Genomic DNA, 21,252 nt, shown 5'->3' on the forward strand with positions numbered 1-21,252 from the left:
CCGTGCCCAGAGCCGCTGCCCAGCTCCGAGCTCGATGTCTTCCTTCCCCGCAGAAACAACCTCCTGCTCTCTGGCCCCAGGGCGCAGGAGTTGCGGGGAGAAGTTACAGGCCGCAGCTTTGCTCTCTCTGAGCCAGATGACTACTCTGCTGCCTCGGGCTCCTTCCCGAGTCCCTTCTAGGGGTCGCGACTGACCAGGCTCCAGGGTCCAGGCACCGGTTAGGATGCCAGGGAGGCCACAGCAGCTTTTCCTGCCGTCTCCGCAGGGGCGCCTGAGTGGTTTCCCCGCAGTGGGGTCGGTTTAGGCTTCTGGTGCTAGGAGACCCAAGGGGAGGGTCACTGTGCCAGAACCCCATCTTCCTGCCAGGGCATGCCCTAGGTCAGAGCCAGATGGTCCTGGCTGTCCTCGGAGGCCCGTGGCGGGTGCTCTAGAGAAAGGAGGCCTCCTGGTCCCCATTCCAATGTCTCTCTGTGCCTGTCTCCCCCCACCACCCCAGCCGGCCTTGGCATTCCAACTACAGTGTCCCTTGACGTCACATCTCGCCATTTCTGTGAACCAATTGAAACTTGCCCGTTGTCATAAAAATATATATACTTTTTATGCTATTGGTAAATTCAAAAGTTCCTCGTGTGCCCTGCTTCCCAGGAAACTCCCTTCCACGGTGGATTGGACTGCCCAGGAGGGGCAGAGAGGCCACACTGGGCAAGGCTGGGCTGGGGTGGCTGGAGCAGCTCTGCCAGGGCCTCTGCTGCCTACTGACCGCCTTTGAGGCTCCCTAGACCCCCATGACCTTGGCCTTGAATTGTGCTGAACACACACACACGCACACATCACTGCCCCCACTTTATGACATACACATGTTGGGGGAAGGGAGGGAGGGAGAGAAAAACACTAGGCTACATTTTTAAATCTTCTAAAAGTGTTTTTCTGGGTGTTAGAATGGCATTGTAGCCTCCTCTTTCTAGGGATGGCTCTTTTTTTTTTTCCTACGAGAAAATTCAGCTGTAGAAAATGGAGTAGAAATGTTTTCCAGTTAATCTTTTCATCGAAATCCTGACCAACTTTCACTTTCCACGGCTGCTGACAACCCACAGAGACAGCGCGAACCCGGGTGATTTCACAAAGGGGTGGGTTTCCCTCCTTCTGAGGCAGATCCAGGGTGGCCCTCTAGGCTCCAAGGACCAGGGGTCTGGAGCTGGAAGTCCGAGTGTTCTGGGCCCCTTCCTCAGCACAGGATGGCTCCTGGCAGCCTGAGGCTGAATGAATGCTGTACCCAGGTTCTGGCAGCGCAGTGGGACAAACCTCTCTCGTCGGGCCCAGTCCTTTACAGTTTTCTTCACCATCGTAATCCCCCATCCAACAAGGACGAGTGGGGTAAGAAAACACGTCCCTGTGAGAGAAGCATGTCGGCCAGTTGTAAAGCCACACATCTCTCTGTCTCCCCTCCTGCTCTGGCCACACCAAGGAAGAACCCGACCACTAACTGCCATTATAAATCCCCCTCTCTCCCATCTTTATACTGTATGGTTCAACTACTTTAAAAAAACAGATTAAAGACATTTCGTGGTTTAGTAACTTTGGGGGCTGTGAAGCAACAAAAATGCTTTAAAGACTGGGCTGAAGGCAGAGATGTAAACATTGTAGGTACCGGGCCTTTTCATACCAAGTCTTGTTTTTCCAAAAGAATGATCAGGCTGGGTAACAACCGAATGGGGATTTTGCAAATAAATACATGGTTACGATTCTCATGTAAAACCGTGGTCACACACAGAGCCTAGAAATGGTGCTTTGAAATATGTGCGCGTGTACACACACACACACACGTGCGGGCACACACACCACACCGATCCAACAACCACACTGTGATCTATTTATAATCACTTTCTTAAACGCTAGAAATATTGTAACTAATGTGATATATGTTTTGTGATTAAATGGGTGGATTAAAACATTGAATTAAAAAAGCCACAAAGAAAAAGAGATTATCCTCCATTATGCCACTTACAACTTTTGTTCCAGGGGTACAAATAAGAATTTGACAACTGTATCATTACAGAAGGCATTGCCGAGACGCCAGGATATTAGCTTTGTCATTTCACCTGAAATCATTGTATAATCATACCACTAGCTAACCTTTTTATTAGCTGATTTTCACCCCCTGCTCTTCCACAGTCATAAGTTCATTGAATGCCTTTTCCCTCCTCCCAATTTTTATCTGGTAAAATGAGAAACTGGGTGAGTCAGAGCCATATTCGAGAACACATACTCTTTTTGAAAACCCCCTCTTGCTTAGCATGGATTTAGATACAACCTGGTTGCAAATGCAGAAATCAAATCCCACTTTATTCCAAGAAAATAATAGCGCTCCAGTGATTCCACGGGCTTCTTGGGGTTGGTTTTTTAAAGTCTTTCCCCAAGTCGCTCCCATCGCGTTCGGAGTAGATGGTATAAAACAGGGTGCTGAAGTTGGTGGAAACGAGAGCCCGAATATTTGTTTTGTTGACGCGTGTTATGATGGATGCGTTTCCCGGGGAGGGACTTGGTCTGCACTGCGGGCCACACGGAGCCTGGGGTCAGATGTTTGAAAAATAAGTCACACGAAGGCTCTCGCTATACCAGGATGTTTATAGTATCGGCCTCATACAGTTATTTTTTCCTGATTTCTCCCAAGATCTGCCTAATGGGAATGCAGCCGGCGACTTCCTGCTCTGCCGCCGGGCCCCAGCGTCCTGGCTCAGCCTTCGGCCACGGTCCAGCCTCCGAAGGCCGGGCCACTTCAGCTTAGCTTCCCTTTTCCCAGCGTGGGGAGCATTCAGCAGTTCAACATTTTCTGTGTCCAAGGCATTCGCGGAGTTAGTCAACAGATGCATTTAATAATTCAGGCAGTAGGATAAGTGTGAGTGAAAACTTACATTTTTTTCACTTGGGTTTTGAACATGCAACCAGTACACCCCAGAATAATGCTGATTTGGAATCTGGCCCAATAAACTTGAGATTTGTGGTGGCCTCTGGTTAAGATGCTGCTTCTGCGGTGACCCCCTCGTGTCCTTTGGAGGAGGCAGTGGCTAAGAAACTAAGAAGCCTTGGGTACTGTGTAGAAAGGCAGACCGGGCTTAGGAATTTTGGTCTTTGTGTCAGAGTAGTTTGCAGGCCTGGGGTTCCACTCTGATAGGCCGATGTTGTAATAACGTCCTACTTTATGAAGGCTTCGTGTTGACTCCGGTGATTCACACACAAGCCTCGCAGCGCCGACTTACCTTGGTGAGCACTGGTGTTCCTGCTGCGACAGTGAGAACGGAGAAGAAAACCTGCTAGTTTAGCTAGAAGTAAAACAGTGAGCAGAGTAAAGCCGTTTACAGGTCTCAGGCCGAGTGAGGAAATGCGAGCAAGCGTCCATAGAAAGGATTCTTTCCTTCCAAGCATAATGAAGCAATTTTCAAAATCTTTTGCTTTAGTTCACTCAGTTTTATGTCAAACTTGGCATGACAACCAGCAACAGAACTGAAACTCTGGCCGTGGGACAAATCTGTTCGAGGAATAAAGCACAGGGCAGGACTTTGCCCTGGCGGCCCCCCCCACACCCCAATAAAGCCCAGCACGCTGGCAGGCCGTGTCTGTATGTCCTTTCCTTTAAAAAAAACATCAAGAACAGACTTAGTGCGCCCGCAGCTGACAGTGATCAGTGGCACCTTCGAAGCTCTCCCGACTGACAGCGGCCACTCCACACCCGTGCAAAGCCTAACAACCCTGAAAGCATTCCTAAGAAGTTAATTATTATTTTTCAAATAAAAGAACGTAAAACAACTAGGAGTCTCTCCATAAAGTGTGTGTTCAATCATATACATATATAAATGTGTGAAAATACCATACATGATACATACAGGCTAGTGTGAAAATTTTCCCCTACAGATGAGGGATTGCAATTAATATTTGCATTCCAAAGTAGTAACAACACAAATCAGAAAATTTGAATTAAGGGTGATGGGCCAATATCCCCAGGTATGTGTGTGTGTGTGTGTGTGTGTGTGTATCAAATGACAAAGCTAGATCCTTGGTTTTGTATAAGGAAACAGAAAAAAAGCACAATTAAGGTACATTTTTTAAAACCCAAAATTACCTTTCAAAGAGAAGTGGATGCTGAATTTATTTTAATCTCCCAATTCTGCAATTTCTAAAATGGAGTCATCATAAATTGGGAAATTAACATTTTTCTAAAGAATTTATTGTGCCACTCACAGCAAATTTTTATGAGCAATTAAAGATATATTAGAGTTTGGAGTTAAACAGTTTCTGGTAGAAGAAGGTACCGATTTCCACAAAAGCGAAAGGATGTCAGAAAACGTGAAAAGAATTTCACTCCCCAAACGTCCAAGGAATGCCTGCCTCTCACAGCCGAAAGCCTCAATTTATTTGAAGTATTTTTAGATCTTATTAATCCTTTATAGGGGTCTGAAATAGTCGTTATTTTAATGAACACATATGCTTTTTAAATCACATCTAAGGAGAAGTTAGCTCTTAAAAATTTAAAGCAATTTTAAACTTTAAAAACTGTCAAATGTTTACTTAAAAATGTTAAAATAATGGTGAAATACTCATGAAAGTCAGTTGGATTTTTTTCTTCCCCACAGATGAAATGAGAAGTTTAGTGTCTTTTCGTAGCCATACAGTTCTTCAGTGAGCTAGGTAAATTATAAAACCGCTAGAATTGAGGGGGGGAGGAAGAAAAAAAATAAACCCGGACTTAGAACTCAAATGGTGCATTGTTAAATTGCAAGGGACAGCAAGAACTTTTTTTAAAAAAAACAAGGCTTCACAGATCACTTATTTTAAATGATTGCAATAAAACCTAAGCTGCCTGCAAAACGGACACACGCAGAATGAGAGATTGGGGGGTGGGGGTGTCCATTATAAATTGTTTGAAATTTGACCACACTGGTCTTATTTATTAAAATACTCCAATTTTATTTATTTATTTTTAATCTAACACAATTCCACACAACACCGGTAAGTAATTTGCTTTAGATATAATGACAGTTTCATTTTCCTGACTCTGTCTAAATATCGTAGCTTTGAGATCCGTTCACAGAAAGACAAGGTTAAGGTCAGATTTTTCATACATTCCCTTTCTACAAAAAGTGAAGACATGTCTTAACTAAATTTATGACTGTGAGACAAGATCATATTTAATGGCTGCAAAGAAAAATACGAAAAAAAAGAAAGCAGTGTTTTTGTCCTGTTTCGTGTTTTGCTATTCGCAGAGCGACTTTTGGTGTAACTCCTAGTTTTAAAAGAACTTGAAGTTCTTTTTTTTTTTTTAAACCAAAAGACGGTGATAATGTAAACAGTCCGACAAGGGGCGACATTAATTTTGAAAATAAGAGTCTGCGTGATTTTTACATGATGAACGTGTGTTTTTCAAACGTGTCTCACAATGACAAGCGACGTGGACGGCCATTTTCACTCCTGTGCGTGGTTCTCGAGGATGCTCACGGGCAGGAATTTTTAACCATCATCAAGCGTTTGTGCTTGTGCTGATAATCTTATCTACTAACCAGTTTTTCAACTCTGCATTCTAAATATCCGGCTTCCAGAGTGGGCCCTTCCCAGCCCCCTTGTCTGGCCGCAGCTGAGGACACAGGCACCGTGGCCTCTGTCCCCCACTTCATAGCTCCTCTGAAACCGGCCGTCTCTCACACGTCGGACGCCGGAAATTTCTAGGAGGACTCCAAGCCTCACTGGGAAACTTCTCCTGCTGGGAAAAACTTCTCAACGCACACCTGGATCTACAGATTCGGAAAAATTAACCAGCTGCAGCCAAAAACCAAAACACTCAGCCACCCGAACACAGTCTGCAAGAAACACAGAGTTCTTTGACGTGCATGACAAGAAGACATAAATAAAATAGCTCCGAGGCAGACAGGCTGAATGAGCCTTTTAAGACAGCCCGTTGGTGCCTCAAACTTTAATATTAGAACATTAAATGTTAGGCACACGAGAAAACATCCTGGGATGTGTGTGTGTGTGTGTGTGTGTGTCCCCGTCCGCGCACACACTCGAATGTGTGTGCGCGCACATGTATGTGCATGCACATGTGTGTCTGTGTGTGCATATGTATGTGTACATATGTGTGTCTGGGTGAGTGTAGAAATAAAAGTTTTGCTGTCCTTCGCGTGTGGGGCTGACTGGAGGGCCTGCTGGAGCCCCGAAACCAGGTGAAGGGCAGGCCCTACCTATGCTCTCTGTGGGTCACTCTCTTCTTCAGCACACACGTGCACACACCCAAGGCCAGAAACATAACCTGCTGTAGATAACAAGGACTGATCTCAGATAGAGAAAACCTTTCCCTGCAAGACCAAATTGTGTTTGCTGAGTGGCCACCCAAGCTGACCTCATTCACTGCCATTAGGACAAAAGCAGCCAGGCCGGCACTGGGGAGCGAGGCCAGGGGCGGGGGCTGAGAGCTCTCCACCCTGCAGCTCGGAATCCCTCGGAAGAGGAGGAAAAACTGTGGACTGGGCTGGGGTTTGGGCCCCACAGACCCGGAGCCAAGCCAGGCTGGGCCCGCTGCAGACAGAATGCGGCCCGGGACCCTGGGCTCTCCAGCCTACACGCCAGGAGGAGGAGGGTCTCCAAACCATCAAATCCAGTCCCCCAAATTGGGAGCCATCTTGTCAAGTTCCAAGGCCTGCCGGGAAGGGGATGCTCTCTGTCTCGCCCAGCTTCTCACCATGCTCGGCCCACACCCTCCTCATAGCCTCGGCAAAGGGTTTCAACACAGTCCAACTCAGCAAAAACACCCCACATGTTCAGTACGTGCCAAATACCCCATGACTCACTAAATTCTAGTCATAAAACAGCCTCACAGTAGAGATATTTTCCTTATCACCCTGTCTCATGTGATCCCCACAACCTGAGAAGAAGATAAACAAGATATGTATCCCTAAGTGTATCCCTTAAAGACCAGAACACTGAGGCCCAGGGGTGGAGTCGTGACTTGCCAACGCGGCAGACCTGGGACCTCCAGCCACTGCATGCACGTACACCACTATATTTTTTATTTTTGCTTTTTTAAAAGAAAAACATCACCACCCCCCTCTCCGCACTCCCTCACACATAGGCTTATTTTATAGGTAAGAACAGTTCCCAAGAAAAACAGAGCCCCATTGAAATCTGGGTCCCAGAACGGCCTAAAGCTGGCCAGCTTTTGCAGCCCCCTCCCCCCAGCCAGCTCCGGTCATCTGAGGCGTCCACCCTTCCCTGCCAGGTGCATCCTGATCACCCCCTCAAAACTGGGCTAGGAAGAACGGACCTCCGGTGTGAAATCGCAGACACGAGCTCCCGCTGGGCCTGCCAGAATCCTCCTAACAAAGCCGCCTGAGCCGAGGGGTCACAACACACTCTGTCCACTGCCCTTTCTGCTGGGGTCCCAGCACCCTGCAACCAGGGCTCCCTGGCCAAGCAGGCAGGGTGGCTCAGGGCCACTGGAGCTTCCGCCCTGCTCGCAGCAGCCGGCCTTGAACCCGGCAGGCCCCTGTCGGTGGTCTCAGTACAAAAGGTCGAGCAGGTAACCAGGATGGCCTTTGAAAATCTCGGTCTCTCATCAACAAGGACCACTGACGACCTGGGGAGAGGCTCGCTGTGGGGGTTGTCTCCTGGAGGGGTGGCCAGGGTCCAAAGCCTGGACATCAGCATTCTGCAGGGGCAAACGTGTGCCAATCAGAACAAGTTATTGATCCTCAGAAAAGGGGAAGGGCAGGCGGGTGCTGCAGCGGTTGGAGGAAGGACATGAGGAAGGAACGCAGAGAAAGGGAGGTGGGTTATTTGGGAAACAGTTCTGTGAGAATAGCAGGGCCTGGCTCCACAGGCCTTCTGTTTGCAGCAGAGGTCTGCGCCACACCTAGAAATCTCCCAAGCACCTGCCTGCCCACATGGCAGAGCAGGACCCCGCCCCCCAGCTCCATCCTCAGTACAGCGAGGCATGGCCCCACTACTCCAGAACACCAAGTCTTCCCAGGCCCAGTTCCACAGCAGAATATTCCACTCCACAGACAACAGCTCAGAAACACATGAAACGTTCTAGAAAGTCTCCCCCGGCACAGCAAGGCGAACAAAGCTACGAAATAAGAGGGAAGCAGACCAGAGGCCTTGCCTGTCTTGGCCAAGGACAAGCCGCCGCTCTGTTCAGCCTCCAAGGCCAAGGCTTCCAAGGGTCTTTTTTCCTGCTCCCTTCTGAACCTAATTACAAGAGAAAGTACTTTCTAAAAAAACAAAACACAAAAACAAAGGCCTTTAAAATAAAGTTTAAAAAGTTACACGATGCTAAGTCTCAAAAGCTCCTTGGGATAAAAAATACAATCTTGTCCAGTGTCTGAGGAAAAAACAAAGAACACAGGACACGGAATGGTCAAGGCCTGAATTTGGTATCAACTGCCCTCATCACACCTGGGCATGGGATGGCACCTGGAACTACACCCGATGCTGGAAAGGCTGTGACTGGGGGGAAGAGAATTGTTGTGGGGAGAAAGTCCTTTGCAGAAGGGTCTGAGGGCTCCCGGTTTCCCTCACAGGGGACGCTGGGTTCCGCCTTCCCGGATTCCCGGAGAAGTGCAGAGCGGGGACAGAAACGCAAGGCACAGTGAAAGTCTCCTCTGCGCACCTCCGCCCGGGGCAGCAGACAGGACGAGTTCGCATCGGCTCTGGAAGCAGGAGGCCTCCGCGCGCCTCCTCCAGGCAGCCTCGGGCTCGCGGGGCAGGGCGGCGAGCTGGGTCTGCGGGGCCACGGCGGAGGCAGAAACCAGGGTGGGCATCAGGTCTAGAGGCTGGGGTTTGCTCGGGGCGGGGCCCCGAAGTCCGAGCGCGCGGCGGACCCACGTGTGCCGGTGTTGAGTCTGCGGCGGGGCCCGGCGGGGGCCCAAGTCCGAATCCGAGTCCTGAGTCGAGCCCGGATCCAGGATCCGGATCTGGGGCCGCCTCGGGGTCAAGGTCTGAACCGCGGTCTGAGGTTGGGGTCCAGGTTGGGGTCCGAGTTCGTATCCGAGTCCGCGTCTGCGTCCGAGGTAGAGCCGGGGGCCGGGCTTGGGATCCGTGTCCGAGCCCGAGTCCGAGCCCGGGGCAGAGCTGGAGTCTGGAGGAGGAGGAGGCCTGGATCCTAAACCGCCCGAAGCCAGGGCTGCAGCGCAGCCGGCCGGGGGCCGGGGGCCGGGGGCCGAGTGCGAGCGGAGGTCTGGAGTCAGAGGCCGGGGGCGTCAGCCTGAGATCGCGGTCCCCGCCGGGGGCCAGAGTACGAATCCGAATCCTGAGCCGAGCCCGGGGCCACGGCTGGGATGAGTCCGCATCCGGGTCGAGGTCCGAGTTCGTGTCCCGGGAAGAGCTGGGGTCCGAGCCGCGGGCTATGTTGGATCCGAGTCCTCCGCGGTGGTGCCACGGGCAGCGGCGGCACGCGCCCCAATTAGCCACGGGGTGAGCCGTGGTCTTGGGGTCTGACAACGTGTCCCGAGCTCGGACTGAGTCCGCAGCCTGGGGTTGAGGTCCGTGTGGGAGTTCGTGTCCGTGTCTCGGTGCGAGCCGTGGTCAGGGTCTGACACCGTGTCCGGGGGAGAGCCGGGGTCCGAGTCCACGTCCAGGTCCGTGTCCACAGCGGCAGCACGCGCCCGCCATCTGGCTGCAGTCCGGGCTTGGGGTCTGTGCCGGAGTCGGTGTCCGAGCCCGCGGTGAGGGTCTGTGTCCGAGTCCGTGTCCGAGCCCGCGGTGAGGGCCTGTGTCCGAGTTCGTGTCCGAGCCCGCGGTGGGGGACTGTGTCCAAGTCGGTGTCCGAGGCCAGCTCCGTGTCCGACTCCGCAGTGTCCGACTCCGCAGTGGCGGCGGCAGCGGCGGCGGGAGATGCGTCTCAATTAGCCGCGGTTGGAGACGTGGTCTTGGGGTCTGACAACGTGTCCCGAGCCGGGGCTGAGTCCGCAGACCAAGGTTGGGGTCGGCGTCGGAGTCCGTGTCCGTGTCCGTGTCCGTGTCCGTGTCCGGGGCAGAGGCAGGATCTGGGATCCGACCCCATGTCTGGGTCCCGGGCAGAGCTGCGGTCTGAGCCGCTGCGTGTCCGAGTCCGAGTCCGAGTGCGAGTCCGAGTGCGCAGCGCCAGCAGCGCACGCGCCGCAACCAGCCGCAGTCCCGGCGCGGAGTCCGTGCCCCAGGTTGGGGTCCGTGTCCGAGTCCAGGTCCATGTCTGGGTCCGGGGTGGAGCCGGGCTCAGGGGTCCGACACGGTGTCCGCACGCGAATCCATGTCTGCGTCCCGGCGGAGCTGCGGTCTGAGCCGCTGTCCGTACCGAGTCCGAGTCCGCAGCGCCGGCAGCGCGCGCGCCGCCACCAGCGCAGTCCCGGGACGGAGTCCGCGTCCGTGTCCGTGTCCGCGTCCGTGTCCGCCACTGTGTCCATGTGTGAATCCGGGGCTGGGGTCCGTGTCCAAGTCCGTGTCCGTGTCCCGGGGGGAGCCTCGTTTCGAGCCGCTGTCCGTCTCCGAGTCCGCGTCCGTGTCCGCGGTGGCGGCGGCGGCAGCACTCGCCCGGAGCCGCCGTCCGAGCTTGGGATCCGCGCCCCAGTCCGTGTCCGTGGTTGGGGTCCGTGCCCGAGTCCGTGTCCGTGGTTGGGGTCCGTGTCCGAATCCATGTCCGCGGCAGCGCTGCGGTCTGAGCCGCGCTCCGTCTCCGAGTCCGTGTCCGAATCCGAGTCCGTGTCCAGGTCCGAGTCCTCGGAGGCGGCACGCGCCCCAATTAGCTGCGGGCGGGCGGCCCCATTGAGGGTGAACAAAGGGCACGACCCAGGGTCAGGGAGTCGCGGGCTGGCGGCCGCTGCTTTGTTCGCCGCGCTGTTTACTTTGCCGAGCGAAGCGCACAATATAGTGACTAAAGCGGATTAGAGGGTCGCGCCCCGGAGGCCTCGGGACCTCCCAGCCTGGCGCCTCCCAGGCGGGCCGGTCTGACCGTGCAGACCCTGTACTGCGGGGCAGCGGGGAAACTGAGGGGCCACCCGGGTCCCCAGACCGGCTCACCTGCGCCACATGGCGGCAGAGCGGGTTTCTCTGAGAGCCGCCCCCGCCCCCCCGCCGGGCCTTTTAAGCCTACAGGGACATTATGTTATTTCCTGACTCCTCATTTTTTAAAGATTGTACCCTTCCCAACACTGCTGGTTCTGGGAACTCATTTCACAGGGAAGCAAACATCACTTGCTTAAACGTTAAGCTCTTTTACGTGAAACAGAGATTTTTTCCATATCACAAGATCCTGCAGCATTATGATTAAAAAAAGAAAATCTCTGCTTTTTGTCTTGACACAAACCATGCACCCCTGTGAATCAGCAGATGACTTAAGGGTGAAGAATATTATTTTGTGATATAGAAGTCCTGAGAAGTACAGCTGGGGGGGGGGGGAGATCTCTTTTCTTTCTTTTCTTTCATTCTTTCTTTCTTCTCTCTCTCTCTCTCTCTCTCTCTTTCTCTCTCTCTCCCCCTCCCTCCCTCCCTCTCACCCTTCCTTCCTTCCTCCCTCTCTTACTTTTTTTTTAAAGAAAGCAAATGATGCATAGTAAAAAACCACTAAGATTTTCACCCAAAGACCACAGTTTCTCATCTGGCAATATGAATTCAAGGTCTATATACTTCTCTGATAGGAACTTGCAGAATCTTTTAAATTGCCCTTAAAAATCATGAAAGCACAAACTCACAATTAAACACAGAGTCTGACCAAGGGAGAGTGGTCATCTGACCAAGTAGCTAAGAAGCAGAATGTCTTTTTTTTCTTTTTCTTTCTCAGTGCTGTTGTTTAAGGGAATAAAAATACTTCTTAAGTTCACACAAAACCTTGAGATTTTTATGCTATGGTCATGCAAATATGTATGTTTGGTTAGGAAACCCATGTCGTGTTTGATTAATAAGTCACCAATATACAAATCTTTCATAAGATAACGAATACTATTTGCTTACTATACATATTTGTTGGCTTAGTGAATATTTCTGCTATGAGCTATCTATCCACAACTAAAGGAAAACATACCATTTGTCTATCTTTCTACTCACAAGTCTTTAAAGAGGATTTTTTCCTGCTTATAAAAGCACCATGTGTTTAGAGAAGGCACAGCTAAGTCTAAAGTATGAGTAATTTAGGAGTGAAATATAAAGTTGGATATTTAAGATAGAAACCATATAAGTAGAAAGTGTAAAATATAAATAATTCAAGTATAAAATACATAGAAAAAGAAAACTTCACCTACATGCCATTATCATATTTCCAACAGTCAACACAGGCATATAATGACATAATTTACATGTGCATTTAGTTTGTAAAGTGTTGTTTCCCTGTGTGTTACAGACATTGTGTAAACAGCATTTTAACAGTGACACGCTATTCCATTATTTTGTTATGTGGAATTACCCCAGCACTCCCTATTATTCCAAATTTCATTTCTTGGAACTATTTCTCTGCTATAACTAACTTTGTCTGCAGTGATGTATTTGTTAAGCTGTCGAAGCCACTGCGTTATTCTAAGGGGGTTAAGGCAGACCCCGTAGACTCCACTTCTCTTATCAAAAATGAACTTGGAAATTCTAGAATTCCCTTCGGAGCACACTTATCCAGGAAACAACATGGAAGTCAGTTTGCTTTCCCCTCCCGAGGCCTGGAACTTTTGTCTGACGGATTTGTGGGACCAGCCGAGGCACATGCCTGACTGCGACACCAGGTTTGGGAATCATGCTGGCCTATCTCCGCCTCGGAGCCACTTGGCACTGACCCCCACTGCTTGGTGGGCTTAAGTGGGACCCTAACGTTGAACACCTTGGAAACATTGTCTCGACAGTTTTGATGAAACTTTGCTTGCTCCGCTAAGAAGTGGTACATTTGATCTGGCCCAAGCGTCTGTCAAGCCTCAGACCCGCCTTTCACTGTACTGCAGGGCTGCTGCTGTCCTGCCCCCGCCCTGCCACACGTGCCCTTCTCGCCCACGCCATGCTCAGCCTGCAGGCTCGGTGCTGCCGTGGGCCGTGCTGGCAGTGTGTCTGGTGCCACGGAGCCTGAGGTCCTCCCCGAACACTAAGACCTGCGGCTGCCTGAAGGAGGCGGCCTGTGGGCCAGAGAGGAGTAGCTGCCACTGAAGAACAGAAGTACACAGAGGACGCCGCCGACAGCGTGCTGGAGTCATCTGAAACTCGATGCTGCAAGAATCGGCAGACAGAGGGCAAAGCCCGAAGGCAAGACGTGCAGATGTGACCAGAGCGTTACCGGGACGAGGACGAACAATTTTTCCCTTACATGCATTCTTTTCGGCATTTTCCAAATGTTCTCCAGCGAGCATACATTGCTTTTATAACTAGAAAACAATCCTATTGCTGATACAACTATATTTCTTATAAGTCACATAGATATAATCCATTATAAGAATAAAGTGAATTACTGTTCATGAGTTTACATAAATAATTACAGTCGTATATTGCCAGGAAAGTTATAAAGATGATAACGATAGTTCATGAGTTTCTAGCCCTTTACCCTTCAGAGAAACACTTTCAAATAGAAAATGAAACCGCTCGGCTCTGCTGTGCAAATAGAGGCTGCCGCCGTAATGTTCCTGCAGCAGCCCTTGCTGCTGGGCTGGGACAGACACTTCTGTTCTCATTTTAAATCTGGGAACTCGGCTTGGAGGGTCTAAGTGAAGAGCCGCAGGACTTGAATGGAGGCTTTGAGCCTCCGATGTCTCCCCAGCAGCTTCTAGACCCCCAATCCTGGCACCTTCCTGCAGGGGAGACATTTCCCTGGGGATCTGGTATGTTTCCTGCATTCCGATTTTTTTCCCCATTACTGGAGGTGGTGCCTACAGTCAAGACAGACTGCAATTAGTGAAGATTTTGTTGAGTTTGATTTTAAAAGAATGCTATTGACACAGGTTTCACTTGAGAAGTCTGCCCCAGAGTTGGGGTGGCACTGGGAAGCGTCCCAGCTGAGGTGTGACAGTAACTCAGCCAGGCGGTGACTATCTTTTTTACATCATGACATTAGAGCCAAATGTCACACTTTGCAGAGGATGGTGACTCATGGGGAGCTTCTGGGGCTCAAGTCCACCCCAGAAGAATGCCTTTCCCTGGGTGGGAACACGCCTTTCCTTAATCTTATTTTTTAAAAAGAGGGCCATTTACAGCCCCTTGATAACAACAGATGGGAACAAATCTACAAATCAAATGTATGTGATCTGAAGTCTCTTTCTTTAAGAGCGAGTGAAAAGGCGAGCCAGCATGCTGTTTTCTACTCTAAAAGGCAATTTCTAAATGTGGATTTGGGAGGGGAAAAAAAAAATCGTCCTCCAGCTTGAAAATCCAAGGGCTCTCAGAATGCAAGCAAGATACACCGCTCTTTGTGCTAAAATCATCTTAGCTGGTTTAAAATAAATCAGAACAAAACGATGTGAGCCGAGCATATGTCTCCCATCACTCGCCTTCTGCAGACGGCAGCGGGTGCTGCAGACAGCCCGCGCTCCGCGGAGAGCAAGGACGCAGGCCCCAGGCTCGGCTAGGTCCGGGCATTCTGAACAGGGAGGCACCATGGTCCGGGGAGCAAACAGACCGAAGCTTTTTAGATTCCAAAGACATCTTCGGTTTTCCACAAGGATTAAATCATAGGCTGAATAATTCTAAAATGTAATCAACAGGTAAGACACACACATTGGAGATATTTATTTCCTCCAAGAAAAACGTCTGGCACTTGGAATTTTTCAGCTGTAGGGAGACAGGCTCATTTTTAAGAGACCTCTATTTGATTTGCCCTCTTCACACAGGGCACGGCAGACCATCCCTGCCTTCTAAAATAAAAACACATGTCACTTTAATTTAGCAAAGAAAAGCCAAAGTGCAGAATCCGCACAGATAATTTTTAAATTAAAGAGGGAGAGAGAGAGAGACTGTTAGCTGTGTTTTATACCTTTCGGGGGGCAGTTACCTTCTCCACGTGTTAATAATTTAACTGTCAAATCACAACAAACAGCTAATTCCGTTTCTGAGACGCTAGGATTGCAGCCCAGAAGGGGAGATTTTAATTGTAACTGCTAAATAGCAAATGCTGACAGAAGTCCTGCTTTCAAAGTGTCCCCAGACAGGGCTGGGACATGACTAATTTATTTTATCTTCTCCGTCTATCTAGGCACAGGATTAAAATATTTATATCAGTCTGTTCACTTTAAAATATGCAGCGCAGGCACCAGCTTCAGGGCCCCTCCTTAATTTTCACAGTTTGGGTTTTTCATTGTTTCCAGACATGCACAGCCCTCGCTGGGTGAATACTCTCCAACGCTGATGAGATCTTTAAGTAGGAAGCCCTGCACACACGGCTCTCGGATTCATCCGAAAACCCTTCCTCAAGCTGCCCAAATAGCCACGGTGCCGGACCCGTGCCAACGCCTCCTTCCTAAGAGATGCCAATGAAATCATGCAGGCCTGAGCCCGGTTTCTAGAAGGAGCCTGCTTCTGGCCAGCACGGCTGATGGGAACCAGAGCTTGCTAAGCGTGCCCCAGCCAGAGGGCCAGGTAGGTAGCGGGCAGCAGGGGGTTAATCAGCCAGTGGGGAGGGGTCCAGACAAAAGGCCACAGGCAGGGATGAGAAGCCAGCAGGGGAAGTGGGGCTGCAGGGCCCAGCCCGGCCAGGCGCAGACACAGGGAGCTCTGTCTGCCTGCCCGCTGCCCGGCACTGTGACTAACCGCCCCACTATTGTACCCTGAAGCCAGCCCTTTGTACCCGTCCCCCTGGCGTCTGGGAGCACGGCAAAGAACCCTCTGCAGCAGTCCCCCCTTGTCCTGGAAACTTCCAGCCTCAACACCCATCCGTTCAGCTCCCAGGGCTGCAGGGGGCCGGATTCGCCAGGGGAAACATCCTTCACCCTGGCCCGCAAAGGGCCACCAGCACACACACACACACACACACACACACACACACAAAGGCAGAACAAACAGCCTCCCAACTCTGGGGGGCTGTGGGGACTGGCTAAACCTGCAGCCCAGTATCGTAGCCTCCCTCCAGGAGCCACGAGCCCACCACGCCTTTGAGCTGTGGAGTCTGTGTGGAGCTGGGATGTGTGTAGAATACACCCTGTTTTTCAAAGACGCGGGATGAAAACAAAACAAAACTGTAAACTATCTCCTCAATAGCTTCGTATGAATTACATACCGAAATGGACTGTTTGGGATATGCGTCAGATTAAATAAATGGCACTATGACAGTGACTCTCGCCTATTTCTACTTTTTAAGAAATGCAGCTGCCGGCACGTGTTCAGTTCCAGGTGCGGCTGAGTGTGCGGCTCCCGCCACGTTTCTGGTGGACAGAGCTGGGCTGGACTGTGGCTGTGGGGCTGCGAGCGAACCTGGCAGCCTGCTTTCTGCCAGGGAGACAGTGGCTGCAAGTGTCGCCCCGTCTTCCCGCTCAGCGGCAACCCTTACCCAAAGGCCAGGAACACCAGGCCCTCACGGCCACACGTGACCCCAGCCTTGTTTCTCGGGAATTGGGTTTTGCACACTTACATGCCCGGGAATCCTTTGGAAAACACATGTGTGCACAGGAACACACACAGGAGAGGACCCTGGGTCAACCTGTCCTGGCTGGCCTTCGGAGAAGCCACATTCACAGGCCCCCAGATGGCCCCCAGAGGACCCCTTGTCCTGGGACAGACCGGACTAGCCCAAGACCCCAGCACGACTTCTGTGGACCTAACGCTTGTGTTTTCATGCCCCCCCCCCCGATATTACAAATGTCTCCGCCTGCACTGCATAGAGATGACTGTCATCCAGGCTGAAGTCATCGTTGTATGTTCATTATGATTAGAATCATTTTTTCTTCTTCTGACTTTAAGAGACATTAAAATTCAAACGCATGCATGAGCTCTAGGCACTGTGCCTGGCGGGGCCCTCCGGCCGCGCGCCCGCACGGCTGCCTGCTCTGCGCCCTTACCCAGAGAGGTGCCCAGCCTCCCCTTCCGCATGCCGGCCTGTCTGCCTTTCCCGCCGTGGCCAGATGGCCTTCCTCCCTCCAGAATTTATTCGTAAGTCTTGCCCTGAATAGACAGTGTGTGAAGCCTCCGCCAGATGCCAAAAAACTTTCCATATTATTTTAAAACACCAAAATCAGTCACAAGAAAGGCCCAGGGCCCCAGCATGGCTGAAGGCTCCATGTCAGCGAGAACCAGGGCCCCCCGCCAAGCACAGCGCTGGTGTCCCCAACCACATGCCCGGGCACCACATGCAACACCAAAAGACAAGCTCGACAAACACGCCTGAAGGTGACATGAGGGGTGACTGTTACAGTGCCTGGTGGCCAACCACGTGTCAGCTCAGGCATAGGCCCTGGGCTCCCCTGGCCTCCGGTCCTCACACCCCCACAGGGGGCCCAGCCTCTGGACGGGGCTGCCCAGGAGGCCTGGCTTTCCAGCATGTCCCAGAAACAGGCCTCGGGCACTCTGGCCAGTCCCCTCTGGTGGTGCCACCCTGCCAGGCCTGGGCCCAGACCCTGCTGGGGAAAACCCGGTGCAGGAGACGGTTAAAATTCTGCATCCTTTTCGCATCGGCCTCCAGAGGAAGCGCTGCTTTTTTTTCCTCCCAAGCAGGAGGAGTTAAAAAAAAAAAAAGCTGAGAGCAGCAATTTGCAGGCCTTGGGATGTTTTTCTCCTTGACAGCCCTGGGCCCCGCCTCGCTGGGCCTTCCTCCGCCCGCGGCCACAGCTCGGTGTCTGGGCTCCTGCCCGGGCCCCATGCACGCTCGCCGGCCTCCCCTTGGAGCCGGGTGGCCCAGAGGGAGGGTGGGAGGGAGGCCGGCCGGGAGGCAGCAGCCAGGCCTGGCACTGACCTGCTTTGTGCCCAATCCTCCCGGCCGCTCGCCCCCTGCAGGCCTGCCCAGCCGACCCCACTGCCTGCTGCCCGCCCAGCACCCACCCTGCACCCACTGGGGTGCCCTCACCTTCCGGCCCCTGGCCTCCTGGCCGGGGTGCTGCTTGAGCCCAGGGCGCCCAGCCACGTCCTCAGCGCTGCCGCCGCTCGCCCCACCCTGCTGCCCGCACGGGCGGCGAACCTGGCACTGTGCCAGGCTGCCTGGGAGCCCAGCCCGGGCGGGGGGAGGGGTGCGGCAGTGCCAGGGGAGGGAGAGGCCCAGATGCCCAGCCGGCCCATGGGGCCTCCCCCTGCCTCCCGTCTCCTGAGTCCCATAAAGACACAGACAACATGGGCGGTTTAGTCAAAACAGTCATGTGCAGGAGCCGGAGCCCCAACAAAAGCCCTTATTTATTTATTTAGTTCACACACTCAGATGAGGAGCCGCCTTTGTGCAATAATTTCACACACACCAGAAAGGGGCGAGGCCACGATGCTCCCACCACTGGGCCGGACAGCCACCCAGCCGGGGGACAACTGTGTCTCCCGGCTGGGCAGTTCCATATTTAAATTGGGTAGCAGCATATGATTAATTAAGGAGGAAAAAGGAAGAGAGGCAGTGGGGGTGGGGAGCCGGATGTTCTGGGCAGTGCTGCGTGCCAAGGTGCCCGCCACAGCTTAACTCCTCCCCTGCCAGGCGCAGGCCGGGTGAGAGGGGACTGCAGCAGGCTGCTCGGAGGGAGCAGGGACCCTGCCCCCCGCTGAGCCCAGCCTTGGGGTGCACACCCGCGCCCGCCTTTGTGTATGGAGCGCCACCCCACTTCGAATGCTGCCCCCAGTACTCTCTCATCCTTGTTTTCTTTCTCAGAGCAGCTCAAGGGTGCTGCGCCAGTGCTGGGGAAGAGATACCCCAAACCTCCCGGTGGGGGGCTGGACCCAGAAGAACCACTGCCACTCCAGTGGGAACAGACTCACCCTTGCACCCGCACCCCCCAGTGTGCAAGCTGCAATGAGGCCTTGCCCTAGTGAGGCCCCCAGACCCCTCCACGCTAACAAGCCCCTGCCAAGGGTTGCCCCACGTCCTCTGTCCCTGAGGTCACAGGGCCTGTTCTGGAAATGGGGCAGGAAGGCCTGCACCCTTCTGGAAAGAATCAAGGGCTGTGGCCAAGTGAGAGCCAGGAAATAGGGTATCGCTAGGAGCCCTGACTTAGGGTCCGGCCGTCTCCAAGGCTCAGCCCTGCCCCTTGCCAGCTGTGCGGCCTGGAGCAAGTTATCCGGCCTTTCTGGGCCTCAGTTTGCCCACCTGTAAAATGGGGATAACGGTGCCCACTGTGCCTAGCCCGTGGGGTTGAGGTGAGGAAGAGCAGCTACGGGTTGAGCGGAGAACCTGCCTGAGTTCCCAGAACCTCTGCCCTTAAGATGAGCAAAAGGCGGGCCCCTGGGGCCTCTGGCAGGAAGTGCCTCCAAACAGTCCCGTTCATTGTGCAGGTGGATGAGGTTAAGGGCACGGAGCCTCGGGGGCAGCCTGGATTATCCAGGTGGGTCCGATCTAATCCCCTTTCTCAGCTGTGGTCAGAGAGACGCGTAATACCTCTCTGAGGATGGAGGAAGGGGCCATGATCCAAGGAATGTGGGAGCCTCTAGAAGCCAGAAAAGACCAGAAAACAGATTCTTCCCCAGAGCCTCCAGGCCTCAGCCAACACCTTGGTTTTAGCCACGAGACACTCCATGACTGTATGATAATAAACGTGCACTTTTGAGCCATGAAATCAGTGAACTTGGTTATGGTAGCAATAGCAACCAAGTCCCACCTCCCCTCCCCCAACATGCCTGTTATGGCCTCTGAAGGAGAGTGTGGGACCCAGCCTGTGACCTCTTGACCCACACATGTTGTTCGTCTGCGGTGGGCGGCACTGAGCGGGGGTCAGCAGCCCTCACCCCTGCCCTCAGGAACCTTCGATCAGGTGGCCAGATGCCCTGCAGAGCCCTTCTCTCCCAAGGGGATCCTAACCTCACCCCTGGCTGCCCCTTCTTCTCTTCCTGCTTCTCCTTGCCACCACTATTGAGTGTTCCCCGTGAATGGCACCATGCTCAGCATTATCTCATTCCGTCCCTGGCCTGACAGGTCGAGGCAGCCAGATCCCCAAATCCTGCCCATAGTTCAGTGGAACGCAGAGCCATTGTCCGCTTCATAATCATGAATGTGTCCTTCCCACAAAAGGACAGGCAGGAGGTCCTTGGGCCAGTGCCTCTGCTCACTGGTCTGCAGAGGGGGCCGGTGACAGCCCCTCCCAGGGGCGCTGTGAGCAAGCCTAGCCAGAGCTACGTAGGCAATAAATACCACCTCCCAGTCAAGTCAGCCTCAGGAAGGGTTGGGCTTTTCTCTAAAACTAAGAGATGCCAGGCAGGGCTATTCTTTCAGTACTGCCACTGCACAGGGGGCTGGGGGCTGACCCCTGGCCGAGGTGGAATTCAGAACAAACCCAAGGAACCTCTGGAACCTACAGGTCTCCCTAGCAGCCTTCCCTCCCTGAGGAAATAAGCAGCAATGTGCACACAGATGTTCCTCAAAGTGTTGTTTAAAACCAGGACAATGGCAAATCGCTGGACATAACCTGTGTCTCACAGTAAGGAGACAGTCAAGGAAGCTCATCTAATGGAACACTAAATAGTCATTAAAAATCGACTCCTCGAACGGTGTCTTCTGACTTAGGGAATGAGTCGTGCTACAGCATTTAGTGAAACCAGCAGAAGATAAAATGATACATATAATAAGATGCTAAGATGCTCATTCTGTTGCAAATTGTGCTTTTCACAGAAGCTGGGTGAAGTGTTCCCACTGTTTCTGCGGGTGGTCACACAGGTGATTGAACACTTTTTCTCTTCTTTCCTAAGGACTGAAAATGTTCTAAAATTAGCATGTGACATCAGTAATGGGGAGGAAATCCTTGCGAAAGAAGAGTCACGCTCCCTCAGTGGCGCTGCCTGTGGCGCGCCCGGGCCTGGGCACGCAGCACGAACACGTGTGGGAGGCAGGGCCAGCTGGCTCTGTGACCTGGCAGCCACACAGGGCCTGAACTCAGAAGCGCCCGAGCTTGCTTTAATGCTCTGTTGTGACTGTCTTGAAATTCTTGACCATTTTTTATTAAGAATCGAAAGGGCCCTGAATTGCTGATTTTTCACTGGGCCCTGCGAACCGTGTACCTGGCCCAGGGTACAGCCCCAGGCTCTGGACGCCACAATCTTACTTTCCAGTTCCCTCCATGTAACAGCTTTCGGTCCTAGGTGTGTTTCATGTCCCACTCCGATTCCGTCTCTTCTTCTCCCTGCTACGTGGGCTATTGCAAAAATGGGAAATGGGGCCGTTTTGTAAAA

The sequence above is a fragment of the Molossus molossus genome, unplaced genomic scaffold, assembly GCF_014108415.1.
Source record: "Molossus molossus isolate mMolMol1 unplaced genomic scaffold, mMolMol1.p scaffold_m16_p_26, whole genome shotgun sequence".
Classification (NCBI taxonomy): domain Eukaryota; kingdom Metazoa; phylum Chordata; class Mammalia; order Chiroptera; family Molossidae; genus Molossus; species Molossus molossus.